Source organism: Curcuma longa, chromosome 7 (assembly GCF_044706935.1).
Source record: "Curcuma longa cultivar G26 ecotype Majalengka, Jawa Barat chromosome 7, ITB_CL_G26_1.1, whole genome shotgun sequence".
Lineage (NCBI taxonomy): Eukaryota > Viridiplantae > Streptophyta > Magnoliopsida > Zingiberales > Zingiberaceae > Curcuma > Curcuma longa.
The window spans coordinates 12,698,028-12,712,080 of record NC_133867.1 but is presented as its reverse complement, the minus strand read 5'-3'; the positions used below and the strand labels follow the sequence as shown (position 1 = coordinate 12,712,080).

Genomic DNA, 14,053 nt, shown 5'->3' with positions numbered 1-14,053 from the left:
TTGTCATTCTTGTGAAATTTGATTCAATTCAAGCATACTTATTGGACAACAAATTGGGAATCTAATCAAGTTTGTTGATGGCAGCAAGAAAAGAAAATAAAAATAAAAAAAAAAAAAAGAACAGGATGAAAATTTGACAAAAGGGATTTGCATATGCTGTTGTTTCAGATGCTGGAAATTGCAAATGCTGGAGCTGGTATTGTTCGGATTTGTCTGAGACAGACAAATGTTTAAGTGTGGGGGAGTTAAGATTGCAAAAGAAAAAGAAAAAAAAAACAGAAAAGAAAAGAAAAAAAAAAACCCAGAAAACTGGAAATCTGTTTTGAAATTCTCAGCTGGTTTTGAATTTTTCTAGCTACTGGTTTGAATTCGAATTGCAAGGGAATTGTAGTATGATGAACAATGGAAATCAAGTGACAAACTGGAAAAAGAATGGAAGGAAATCAGGAAAAACAGCAAAAAGAGAAGAGTTTCAGAAAAAAACAGAAAAATGCAGAAATTCAGTATTTTTCAGCTGTTGTTTTGAAAATTGTTTGAGCACTGATTTGAGCTCGAATTGCAGGGAAATTGCAGTATGATAAGCATTAGTAATCAATCTTCATGATGGAAAAAGAATGGATGAAAAACAGTGAAGAAATTGAGAGAACAAAGAAAGTATCAATTTGGTTTTGAATTGTTTTTGGATTTAAAGTTGCCATTGATACTTTGCAATTATGGTTTCATGTGAAATGAATTTTGCTTGCTGATGATTGGTTGCTATTTCTTAGCTCTTTTGTAACTTAAATGTGAAGGAATTGGGTTTGTTTGCAAAGGGAAACAAAAGATAGCAAATTTGGTGGAAGTTTTGAAGCAAAATGAGGAAAGGAGGAGGAGAAAGTATCAAGAAGAGGAATTGGAAGAGGTTTAGATCAGAATTTTTTCATGGATTTGAAGAACAAACAGAAACAAATGTGTTACAAAAGAAATGAAATAGAAAAGAGGGCAAGAGGTCATTGGTTAGCATTTAAGTATATCCATATCTACCACTACCATGCATTTTCCTTTAAAGTTCCTTTTCTTAACCTTGTTCTTTCTAAATTCTTATCTCATTTGTTTCAGTTCATGATTTGCTTATTGTCTTCAATAATCCTTAATAGGTGTGGATTCCAAATCATGAATGCTAGTGGAGAGTAGAAAACAAGCAAGCCTATGGAAGTGCATGAAACTTAAGTTGCTTGAGTGAGCCCTACTTTACTTGATCATGAATTAGAATTAGGGTGAGAGCCACTGATTTATCTACTGAAAACAACCTTGTGAGATTGAGTGTGGTGCATTTATCTTAATTAGTCATGAAGGATGAAACTTGCTAAGTGGTTAACCAAGTACAAGAGTTTAGTTCATGGACTTAAACTTTTGAGATTCTACAACTTTAGATAATTCTCTTTCAATTGTTTTCTAATTATGATTGAGGATGATCTAGGGGGGTACGATAGTAGGAGTTTGTTTAGTTTTATTGTTTTGGCTTGAGCGGGACGCACAAGGCTAAGTGTGGGGGAATTTGATAAGCTAGGTTTTTATGATATTTTGTTGGTTCAATTTGGATTTTATTGTGGACAATTAAATGCTTAATCGATATAATTGAATTGCATTTGTGACATGGTGTATTTTTGGATGATTGATATAAATTCTATAATTTTTATGGTTAACTTGGTATTAATTGATTTTAATCTTTTGTAGGACTCGAATTGAACCGTGATCGAGCTAATTGGACCGAGTCAAGTCAAATTCTTTTGAACCGAACTTCATGATCAAGATTTGAGTTGATTGGGATCGAACCGGAGTCGAATTGGGCTCGAATTGGAGCTGAACCGGCTGGAAATTGGAGCTGAACCGGCGCTGAATCAAGGATGAACCCGGTTCAAACAGTAGTGAACCGGCCGATTTCAAATCTCCGTTATAACGAGAAAAACACTGTAGCATGAGATCGCGATTTTCTCTACTGTAGCTTCTTCGTCTCCGCTAGTTTGTTTTTCCTTTGTTCTTAGATCTAGAGCGGCGATCGGAATCTTCTCATTTCAAATCAATTTCCTGATCACAAGAGAAAGATATCGAGCTGAGATCGGAGACAATTGAAGCCTGGATTGCGCGTTGAGGGTTTCATCAGCGTCTCGGCTCCGCTACTGATACCAGCTGATTTCTTCAGATTAAGATCGATCGGAGCAACCAAGATCATTCATAGGGGTTCTTTGAAGGTTCTTGAGGGTTTCTGAATATCCATTTGCAAGCGATTTGAAGAATTTGGCTGGATTTCATTTCTATCTGTTTCAGCTCTGTTTAGACGAATTCTGAGGGTTTCGGGATTTCTTCTGATTTGAAGTTGATCCAGATTAATCCGAGCTTGGATCGAGATTCTATCTTCTGTGGTTTCTGGTCGTTGATCAGATCTTGTGTGACAGCAATGAGGGATTTGTTTTGAAGGGAAGATCCGAAAGCTGATAATTCTGTTTTTACTGATAGTTTCTGTTTGTTTCATTTTGATTCTGAATTTTGTTGATTAAATCTGTTACAATTCTTGAATTCATTTCATTTGGTTAATTCATCATTCTTGTATGTTTTGTCATGGTTTGTTTGGTATGTTCATGATGATTTGCTTGGCATTTCTTATTGTTTCTTATTGTTTTAGATTTCTGAATTTAGGTTACTGTTTAGTATCAAAACTGTTTCGTATCAGTTTGGATTTCAGTTTAGGTTAGATTAGTTTTAAGCATTGTTTTTGTTGTTAGATAATTGGAATTGATTAGCTATATTGCATCATTGTCTTGCAATTAAGATTAGGTATTGGATTTCACATTTCCTTTGATTAGATTCTTAGATTTAGATTTAGTTCTTTGTTTCATTGATTTTGCAATTTAGGTTTCAATTGCTTGAGTGATTAGTTTAAATTTCAGTTTGCAGCAATCCTTGATTTTTGGTGTTTACATTAGTGTTTACTAGGTTTTTAGTACCAAGTTCTTCTTTCATTCATTTACATTTCATTTGAAAACACCAAAACCCCATTTTATATTAAAAACCCAAAAATAACGACATCTTAGCTTGATTCATACAACCTCTCTACTAGTCCTTGGAAAATACGACTCGTGGCCCCTATATTACATTTACTTGTGAGTTAAGGGTTTTCGATTATAAATTTTAATTTGAAGCTCATTCGTGACATCAATTGTGGGCTCTATACCGGCCCTAGCACAAGAAGAGGATAAGAAACACCATGGGAGCCGGTCCTAGCAAACAAAAGGGAGGAAAGGGGTGTTGTGGCCGGCCCTAGCAAGTAAAGGAAGGAAAGGGATGTTGTGGCCGGCCCTAGCAAGCAAAAACCAATAAACCAAATTGTGTTTTTGCCTCTCCCTATCAACCCCATTTATAGCTTTGCCATCATAGAATTTTTAGGAAAAAATAACTGAATTTTTATAATTTTATTGTATAACAAAATTTATATAATTTTGTTGGATAACAAAATTTCTTTACTAAATTTTGTTGGATAACAAAACTTAATAAAATTTTATTGTATAACAAAATTTATATAATTTTATTGGATAACAAAATTAACAAAATTCACCTTAGAATTAATCCGAGTTCTATTAACTGAATTCTTAACAAAATTCTTAATGAAATTCTAACTAAATTCTAACTGAATTCCAACAGAATTCTTAACAGAATTCTAACAGAATCTCATGTGTGGGTACGAGGCTTAATCTAGAGGCTACAACAGGGACTTAGAGGAGGAATTGATTTTGCCCTCCTAATGGGCTTGGACTTCCTGTGTTCTCCCTAAACACCCAATTCAAGTTCATCAATAATAACTCATAGCACAACAAGGTTATTATTGAACTACCGCACCAATCCCATATTACAATATGGGCTCCTTCTTATTATGAGTGCATTAATCTCCCTGTGTTTAAGATATCGTATGTCCGTCAATTAATTGAATTACTGACAACTCAATTAATTAACTTTTGAATCCAAGAGTAGTACCACTCAACTTTATTATCATGCAAAACTAAGTCCACCTGCAGGGTTTACATGATAATCCTTATAAGCTCCTCAAAGGGACATCATCAGCCTAAATATTAGGACACAATTTCCTTCTATAATCAACAACACACCATATACATAGCATTATCTCCCAACTCATCGGGCCTTTTGATTTAACAAATAAATCTCACCCTTTGATGAATTAAAGAAATACATACTAAGTATATGTGCTTGTTATTATATAGGGATTAAGAGCATGCACATCCATAATAACAGAGATCTAGTTCGATTATATAGTCAGTATAAATCGAACGATCTCAAACGGTTCTGCTCAATACACACAAAATATACTAGTGTAATTTTATAGTCAAGATAGACTAATACCAAATTACACTACAACTGTTCCAATGGTTTGTCCCTATCCATCTTGGTTGTGAGCTACTATTTATAATTTATAAAAAACTGATAACATGATCTTCTGTTGTTAGTAACTTGGAATTCTATTCCGTTCAATTCTTGCCAAACAAAAATTTTTTGGAAACAGATTCTTTTCAAGCAACCCTCATATTCGATCAACCATATGCTTAATCGATGCATAAGATCATTGGCTCTTGTATTGGTATTCAAGATCCATACAAAGAAAGCAATAACAACTGTGCAGCAGAATGAAATAGTTGTACCTTTCTTCTTTATAGGTTATGTACATGATTGTACATACCCGAAGACCTCTTGATCTTCTGCTGTATTCCTCTCCTCTTCTTGGTTGTTGTGTGGGCAACGATCCTTCAAGATGACTCCACCCAAATTTCTTTTCTTCCTTTCCTCTAATCCGGTGGCAATAAGAGGAACAAAACCTCTTCTTCTTCCTCCTCTTCTTCTTCTTTCTCTTCCTCTTTCTTGGGTGCCGGCCCTAGCAAGGAAAAAGAAAGGTTTGGTCGGCCCTAGGGAGAACCAAAGAGAGGCTTCCAAGACCGCCGGCCCCTAGCTTGAAGAAGAGCCAAGGATATCCTTTGTGTGTGCGTCGTCCTTAGCAAGAACAAGGATGTTCTTTGTGTGAGCCGACCCTAGAATGAAAGGGAAAGAGGTTTGGCCGGTCCTAGGGAGAATATGACTCTGGAGGAGTCGGCCCTAGTAGACAAAAAAGAAGGAGGTTTGGAAAGGGGCGCCGATCACAATAAAGGGAAGAAGGAGAAGCAATAAATAGAATTTAGATGATTCCTTAGGCACCCCCCTTCCCTATCCTTTCATAGCTTTGCTATCCAAGAAAATTTAGAAAGAATCTAACAAACTTTTCTTAATCAGATTTTGTTAGAAAAAATCTAATAAAATCTCTTGATAAGATTTTATTAATTTCTTAATAAATTTCCTTGACTAAATTTTGTTATTATCTTAACAAAATCTCTTAATTAAATTTCGTTAATTTTTTAACAAAATTTCTTAATTAAATTTTTTATTTTAATAAAATTTCTATGATAAAATCATAATTTTATTTTTGGAAGAAATAGAATTCTTAATAGAATTTCATAACGGAAATTCTTAACAGAAATCCTTAACAAAAATTTTCATAGGAAAAATTCTTAACAGAAATTCTTAACAGAATTTTCTAAACGAAATTCTTAACAGAATTTTCTAACCGAAATTCTTACGGAATTCTCTCAGGTGGATACGAGGCTTTATCCAGAGGCTACAGCAGGGACCTAGAGGAGGAATTGATTTTGGCCTCCTGATGGGCTTAGGCTTCCTATGTTCTCCCTTAACATTCAACTCAAGTCCATCAATAATAACTCATACCACTAAAGGGTTATTATTGAACTACCTCACCAATTTCATATTATAATATGGGCTCCTTATCATGAGTGCATTAATCTCCCTATATTTAAGATATCGTATGTCCGTCAATTAATTGAATTACTGACAACTCAATTAATTAACTTTTTATTCCGAGAGTAGTACCACTCAACTTTGTTATCATGCGGAACTAAGTCCACTTGCAAGATTTACATGAGAATCCTTATGAGCTCCTCAAGGGGACATCATCTACCTAAATATTAGGACACATTTCCTTCTATAATCAACAACACACCATATACATAGCATTATCTTCCAACTCATCGAGCCTTTTGATTTAATGAATAAATCTTAACCTTTGATGAATTAAAGAAATACATACTAAGTATATGTGTTTGTTATTATATAGGGATTAAGAGCATGCACATCCATAATAACTCATGTCTAGTTCGATTATATAGTCAGTATAAATCAAGCGACATCAAATGGTCCTGCTTAATACACACAAAGTGTATTAGTGTAATTTAATAATCAAGATAAACTAATATCAATTACACTACAACCACTCCAATGGTTTGTCCCTATCCATCTTGGTTGTGAGCTACTATTTATAATTTATAAGGAACTGATAACATGATATTCTGTGTGTGACACCACACACTATGTTATCTACAATATAAATTAAGTGAACAACTGCATTATATAAAATGCAGATATTTGACCAATGTGATTCTCATTTCAAAATATTTCAAATAAGGATGTTCATACAAAAAGTTAGGCTTATAGTATACATCCCAACATCTGTGTGGCACCATACACCATGTCATCTACAATATAAATTAAGTGGACAACTGTATTATATAAAATGCAGACATTTGACCAATGTGATTCTCATTTCATATTATTTCAAAATATTACAAAATAGATATTCATACAAAAGCTAGGCTTATAGTATACATCCCAACAGTAATGAGGAAGTACATGAGAAAGTGATGGAAAAATGAATAACTTATAAGTTAATAAGGTAATCTATATTTGTAAGAATGAAGAAAACTTTTAATTATAGAGAATCAAGAAAGAGGTCAAAAAAGTAATGAGTAAAGCAAAAAATGAAATTTTTGAATATTTGTATCTATAACTTAATACAAAATAAGGAAAAAATATTTATAGAATAGCTAAAATGAGAGAGAGAAAAATAAAGAATTTTACCTAAATAAGATATATTAAAGATGAATCCAATATGGTAGCAGTGAAGGATGAGAAAATAAACGAGCATTGGAAGAGGTATTTTCATCAACTTTTTAATAAAAAGTTTGATGACCAACTTATCTTAAAAAATTTAAATAGGAGTATAGAAATTTAAATTTTTATTAAAGAATTCAAATTTAAGAAGTTATTCAAGTATTAAATGGAAGCAAAATGGAAAAGTGATATGATCAGATGATATTGCAATAGAGGTATGAAAGTGTCTAGGAAAGTAGGGTATTGAATGACTTGTGAAGTTATTCAATCTAAAAATAAAGAAAGTCTAATAAACGGAGGGTAAGGACTCTAGTCTCCTATATACAAATAAAAGAAATGTATAAAATTATGTTAATTATAAGGGCATTAAACTAACGAGTCATAGTATGAAACTTTAGGAAAGTGTGATAGAAAAAATTAAAGAAGGAGATCAAAGTGACTAAAAATTAATTTGGATTCGTACATAAAAGGTCAATGATAGAAGTTATATATTTTCTCAAATAACTAATTGAAAAGTATCGAGAAAAGAAATAAATCTTACTTATGGTATTCATTGACATAGAAAAAATTTAAGATATGTGAGATATGATAATTTAATTTAAATTTAAGAGGGTTAGTAGGAAAATCAATTAGTATTATTATGGGTCTAAGTCGATTTGTTGGGGGATTAAATGAGGATTGGGCTTTAAGATTGGATTTACTGTTGAAGCCCAATTAATCAGTCCAATCAGCCCAATTAGCCCAATTAATCAGCCCAATTAGGTAATAGATTCGGATATGGTTAAAACCCATTAACCCAAACCCCGTTAAAAGCCACGATCGACGCTTCTTCGCCCGAGCTCACGAGATCACGATTTTCTTCTCCCGATCGTGCGATCGCTCATCCGAAGTTAGTGCAGATGCCGCGGTGGATCATCAATGACCAAAAGCTCCGATCGACGGGTCCGTTTCTCACTGGGTAGCTGAGATCCGTCAGGTGGTGGTGATCAGCGCGACACGAATAGGGGAGATCAAATTTGGTGAAAGATCGATAAAGTTAGAATACTGAGCTTGAATTCCTAGTTTAGTATGGTTTTCATTGGGATTTCTTCAATCTCTGAATTTGTTGAGCTCACAAATTGTTGGAATCTGATTGGTGGAGGACGGCAGCCTTGATCAAAGAAGAATCGGAGCTGAGCTAGGTTCTAGGGCAACAATTTTGTGAGGTGAGTAGATTTTGCCTCTACTTTAGTATTGTTAGTTGATTTCTAGGTTTCATCTTCATATTTGGGATGTTGAGTGTCCTGAGATTTCTGAATTTTATTAGATTTCGTTTGCTGTTGGGTTTGTTCATGGTTATTTGGATCTTGAGGATGATGATCGAATTTTATGGATTTTGTTTCTGTTTGGAAATCAGTTAGAGCTAGGTCTTTTTCAAGTTGTTGATGGATTTTTCTGCATTTGGTTGATCTCAAGTGTTGGGAATCTGTTGATTAGCTTGCTGTTGAGAATTTGTTGATTAATTCTGATGGATTAGCTTGAGATTAGGTTAATCTACTAATTGTGGTTTGCTTTTGGTAGCTTAGATTCGGCTAAGGGTTGTAACTGATTAGTTGTGGCTAATATTAGCTTGTGTTAATTGGATTATAGGTGTGGAATGGTCTTAATTGGTTTGGTTAGGTTAGTTTGGATCCGGTTGAGGTTAAGGGTGGAGTAGGATAAGTGAAATTAGGGTTGATAGATTATTGTGTACGATGGCATTATTTACTGCAAAATTTAAAAGTGTTATTGTATTTAGTGGGTGTTATATATTGTAATTTATAGGATCTTGATTTGTTAATCCTGATATATACGAAAATTGTATTGGGGGTTCTTATTCAAACGTTCATCATACCAAGTGGGTATTCATGTACTTGGCCAGTACATATCTAATTTGTAGTGCATGATATATTATAGATCAGTTGTTAGATATCTTGTCTTTATCTTTATCACACTCGATGTTTGGTACTTAATCGTTGACCTGTGATATGATCTAATTACTATCACTACAGTCTCATTTATTTGTTGTATTATCTAGTTACGAATTTACTAATAAATATGTCTAATTGGTGACTTGTCTTGATTGATGTTGAGTATGTCTTGGTTAATGAAATCATTACTTGTTTAGATGAGTATCATAACATATACATGATAGTAGTAGTTGTGGTTGACAGTTGTTGTTGTTGTTGGCACTCACTTGGCCAGTGTGAGATAGTGGTAAATGGGTGAGGGCATTTGTCGCACTATGTTGGGTTTGACCAGAAGTAGCTAGATAGCTATCTTGAGATATTCTGTCTACTCCCCACTTGTTTGTAGTGGTCAGTTGTTAGAGTATGTGTAGTTGTCCTATCGTGCGCCCTAGTTCATTGTGTGGGTGTCTAAAGATGACGAGTACAGACAGTGACCATGCATGTTGTCTGTAATGTGTGTTGCATATGTGTTGTATATGCATTTGTTGTTAGTTTATTATACAACATCTGTGTGTGTGATTTGTTGCACTTGTTTGATATATGATTGTTTCATTGTATGACATTACATGTATGATACCTATTGCCTATTATATGATAAGGCTGATGAGATATATATAGTATTTTTGACCTTATTCGCTAAGTATCATTTTAGAGAGATCGTATGTCTTTTGATATCCATCTTTATTTATCAGTTGTGCACTATCTGTCTAGTACCCATTGAGTATTTTATACTAACCCCCCAGACCCTAGGGTTTCTTTTCTTCCTCCCCAGGTAGCAGATAGGGGTGGTACCTTTGAAGCTTGGAGTTCTACCAGACTGCCCCCATCTCACAAAAGGAGGAGTATTCGTTGATTTACTTCGTGTGGTCGTTGGATTTATGTTTGGATTTGTATTCGTATCCGTATCTATGGACTTTGTGGTTGTTATAATTCTGATTGTGGGGTTTCTGTTATTTTGGACTTGTGGATTTTCTTTTATCTTAGATTTGTGGAGTTTATGTTTTGTTTTGTTGTGAGTCATACTAGTATGCTTTTGTTTGTGGTTATACATTGTTGGTATATGTTGGTGGTTTAGTATTTTGATACATGTGTTAGATTAGTGAGCGGCTGTGCGGGCTTATGTTATATTGTACTAGGGATTTTGAATTGTTATAGGGGAGATGTTATCCGAATTTTCCAGATCAACATTCTCTCAGGACGTGGCAGTCATAGTATGAAATTTTAGAAAAGAGTGATAGAAAAAAATTAAAGGAGGAGATCAAAGTGACTGAAAATTAATTTGGATTCATATCTAAAAGGTCAATGATAGAAGTTATATATTTTCTCAAATAACTAATTAAAAAGTATCGAGAAAAGAAATAAATCTTACTTATGGTATTCATTGACATAGAAAAAATTTATAATAGACTTCAAAGGAAAATTATATGGAGAACTAAAAAATATATAGATGCTTATATAGCGTATATTAAAATAATTAAGGTATGTATTAAGGTAGAGTGACTTGGCACATTGGGAAATGAATGAGAATTCATCCTCTTACAACCTTGTGGCTTGTTGGACCAGTTGTTTGTATGCTCCATCCATGCCGCCACACACTAATCCATGCATTTGAACTGCCTCAAGCTCCTCCTTGGCACACTGAGCACATTCCGATATATGATAGAAATGTTGGCTATTGAGGGAGACTAGTTGAGCTTTCAAACCTTTGAGTTTCTGCTTGACGTGAAAATGTGATGTACCAAATTGATTGTTGCTCCGTGCCTCCTCCACTGTTTGCAGAAACCTATTGTTCTGGCCAAAAATCGACGACAGTCAACCCACGGGTCAAGAAGATGCCACCTCAACTGATGCGGGTCCGAGTGCGAGGGGAACCTGCAGGATGAACACGAACGAACGGATTAGCTAGTGCCGGGGGATCCCGGTAGGCCACTCCGATGCTCAAGTCAGTTTCCGACGAAGAGAATAGTGGTAGGAAAAGCAGTTGCAGTAGTTAGAATGCAAGAGATTCGGATCCTTTTTTCATACCTACGTGCGAAGTAATATACCCTCTAAGAGAACATTCCATCTGATAGCAGGGGCAGGCTGTGGAGGCATCTGAGGGGACCAAGCCTGGACGTGTCTGACACCTGCGCCGATAGGAAGGCATCTAGGAAACAGTAGTGATACTCCTATAACTTCACTGCGGCGGGATGTCATACGTCACCTTTGTCGTTTAGTTGTAAATAGAAAGGTAGCTACTAGGATAGAATGAGATATGGGGACATGGGTACAGCCTTTCCCTACATGGTCGTTCGCACGCTTGACTGTCGGTATTGCAGTAAGACTTGATCATGGGTTGATGTCAGAGTGGGAAAAGATATCCGGGACCAGTGAGGACTAGGTTTAACCTGGTCAAAGGAACAAAGTAAGTGGCTGGACGGCTCGAGTAGATTGAGCATCATGCATGTGTTAATTATGGAAGCCCGGGCAAAGGGGCCTATAACAACCAGGGGGAGCATCGACCGAGCATAGGATGGTTGGGAGAGGCGCATGTCGGGTTTGGTTTGGATCTACTGATATGAGCTTGGGGACGAAGTACCCGGGAAATGACATACGAGAGTAAGGTTGGTCTAAGCATAGCTGAGGGTGCACTACCCGGATCATAGTGGTAAAGGCCCAATCCGGTCGGGCAAGAAGTAATGGCCTATAGCCGGGCAGGCCGAGCGTTGTGGCGGAATGGCCGGGCGAGACGCCTGGTTCGGCTAAGGGGAAGGGTTAATCTAATCGGAATGAGCGGTAACCAAAGTTGCCCGGGAGATACTCCAGTAATGTGAGGTATCCTCGGGCCAGGCTATAAATTGTTGGCGATCTGGATCTCCGTCCTATGTTCCAGATTCTATCCGCTCCGAAAAGCATAGAACCCCACAGGATAAAAATTTTATCCCGCCTGGATCAATTGACAAAGTCTACAAAAGACTAAGTCAATCGATCCTCAGGATCGCCGATTCCTAAATTACTAACTACGGTTTACGACTAGTTCTAGGTACAAAAAAACTACGGAAAAATAAATCATACCCGAACCTTGTAGATGACCTCGGAGCCTTCCGCTGTATTCCTTTCTTCTTCCTGGACGTTGGGTGGACAACGATCTTCCAGAAATAAAGGAGTTGCAATCTCCGGATGATGATGCCTTGGATCGCCTTGCTTCTTCTCGCAGCAACTTCGCCTCTTCTTGTCTCCCACCTTGGATCCGGCCACTACACCTTGGAGGATGTTCGGCCACCATAAGAGAGAAAAGAGAGGAAGCAAAGGAAGAAGAAGAAAAAGAAGAGGAAGAGAAGGGAAGGGGGCGGCGGCAACTAGAAGAGAAGGAGGAGAGAGTTCGATCTCGGAATCCTTTCTCCCTTCTATTTCTTGATTGCTCTTGCCGCCCACCCCCTCCCTCCTTTTATAGCCTCACGCCTAAGACCAAGCTCTCTTTGCCCAATTGAAAATATTTATTTAATTTTGATTGATTCAGTGAACCAATTCTAAATTATAGAAATATCTCAAATCTAGGCCTTTGGATTAGCTTGCTTGGTTTCCAGCCGTTATATCTTTTTGGAATTAGTAAAAAAAATAATTCCAATCTTATCTATAAGTGGCCGACCACCTTGGTTCAATCCATGAACCAACTTTATATAAAAAGAGAAAATAAAACCGAACCGAAGAGATCTCATCCGTCGGATGCAACTTAATCTCATCTAATGGTTACGATATAATCTCTTTTAATATAACTTAATTGCTCCGATCCAACGACTGAAATTTAATGGCTTGGGCGTGTGGTTCATTGAACCATCCTTGGTTCACCTCGTGAACCGGTTCTTCCTTCCAAAGAGAATTAAAACTGAACCGGAGAGATCTCGTCCATTGGACGCGACTTAATCTCATCCAACGGTTCTAATCTATTCTCTTTCAATCTTCTTTATTTATTTTGATTCAATGGATACAACTTGATCTAATCCGATGGATACAAGCTGATCTCATCCATTAACTCATCCTACGGTCGAGAACTAATCTCATCCAACGGTTGAGATTAAATCTCATCCGACGGTTGAGAACTAATCTCTTCCGTTTGATTGCATCCTTTTGAAGATGTCTTTAGGCTACAGTGGGGACCTCGAGGAGGTATTGGATCTGGCCTTCTGATGGGTTTCAGATCCCGTATTCAACCCCGAATACACACCTACATCCATCAACAATAATCCATTCCACTAGAGGATCATTATTGCACTTCCAATCCAATTCCCAAATTACGTTATGGGTTCCTTCTTATTATTTTTGTTAGGAAGTATACTGAAAAGACTAGGTCTTTTGTATATAAACATTTATGAAATAAAAAAGTTTGCATGCTCACTCTCAACCATAGAAATCAAATCTAATGGTGACAAAGGATTGAGTCCATAAACTATTTCAAATGGAGAGAACCGAGTTGCAGAATGCATGCTTCTATTGTACAAACTCAACATGTGGGTAGACAATCTTTCCATGTTTTCAAATTCTTTTAATTATAGCATGAAGTAAGAAAGATAATGTTTGATTAACAACATCAGTTTACCCATCAGTTTGGGGATAACAAGTAGTAGAAATCAACAATTTAGTTCACAATTTTCCCCATAAAGTTTTCCAAAAATAACTCAAAAACTTTGCATCCCTATCGGAGATAATTTATTTATTTATTTAAGATACGAAGAATAATTTATTTATTTTATTTTAATTTTAGCGGATCAATTTTTGAACCAAATTAAACCAACTAGTTTGGTTCATGATGGAAGAGAATTTTGGTAAAACGGAATAGATTTGAAATTTCATCTTAAGAAGACGAAACGAACAAAACTAGTTTGGATCAAATCAGAAGTCTAGATCAAATCGGAAGTCATTTAATATGTAAACCAAGCAAATCAATTAATTACAGAAAACCCTAAGTTTTAAATCGATTTAACCCAAACCCAAACCCTGTTTGAGAAGTTACTCATGTTACTCCCCGGATATAACTCACGATTACTGTT

General features: G+C 35.9%; 1 pseudogene; it reads right to left on the bottom strand.

Moving 5' to 3' along the window:
• Nucleotides 1-13,372: 13,372 nt before the first annotated feature.
• Nucleotides 13,373-14,053, bottom strand: part of LOC141832656 (uncharacterized) — a 178,309-nt pseudogene continuing 177,628 nt past the window's right edge.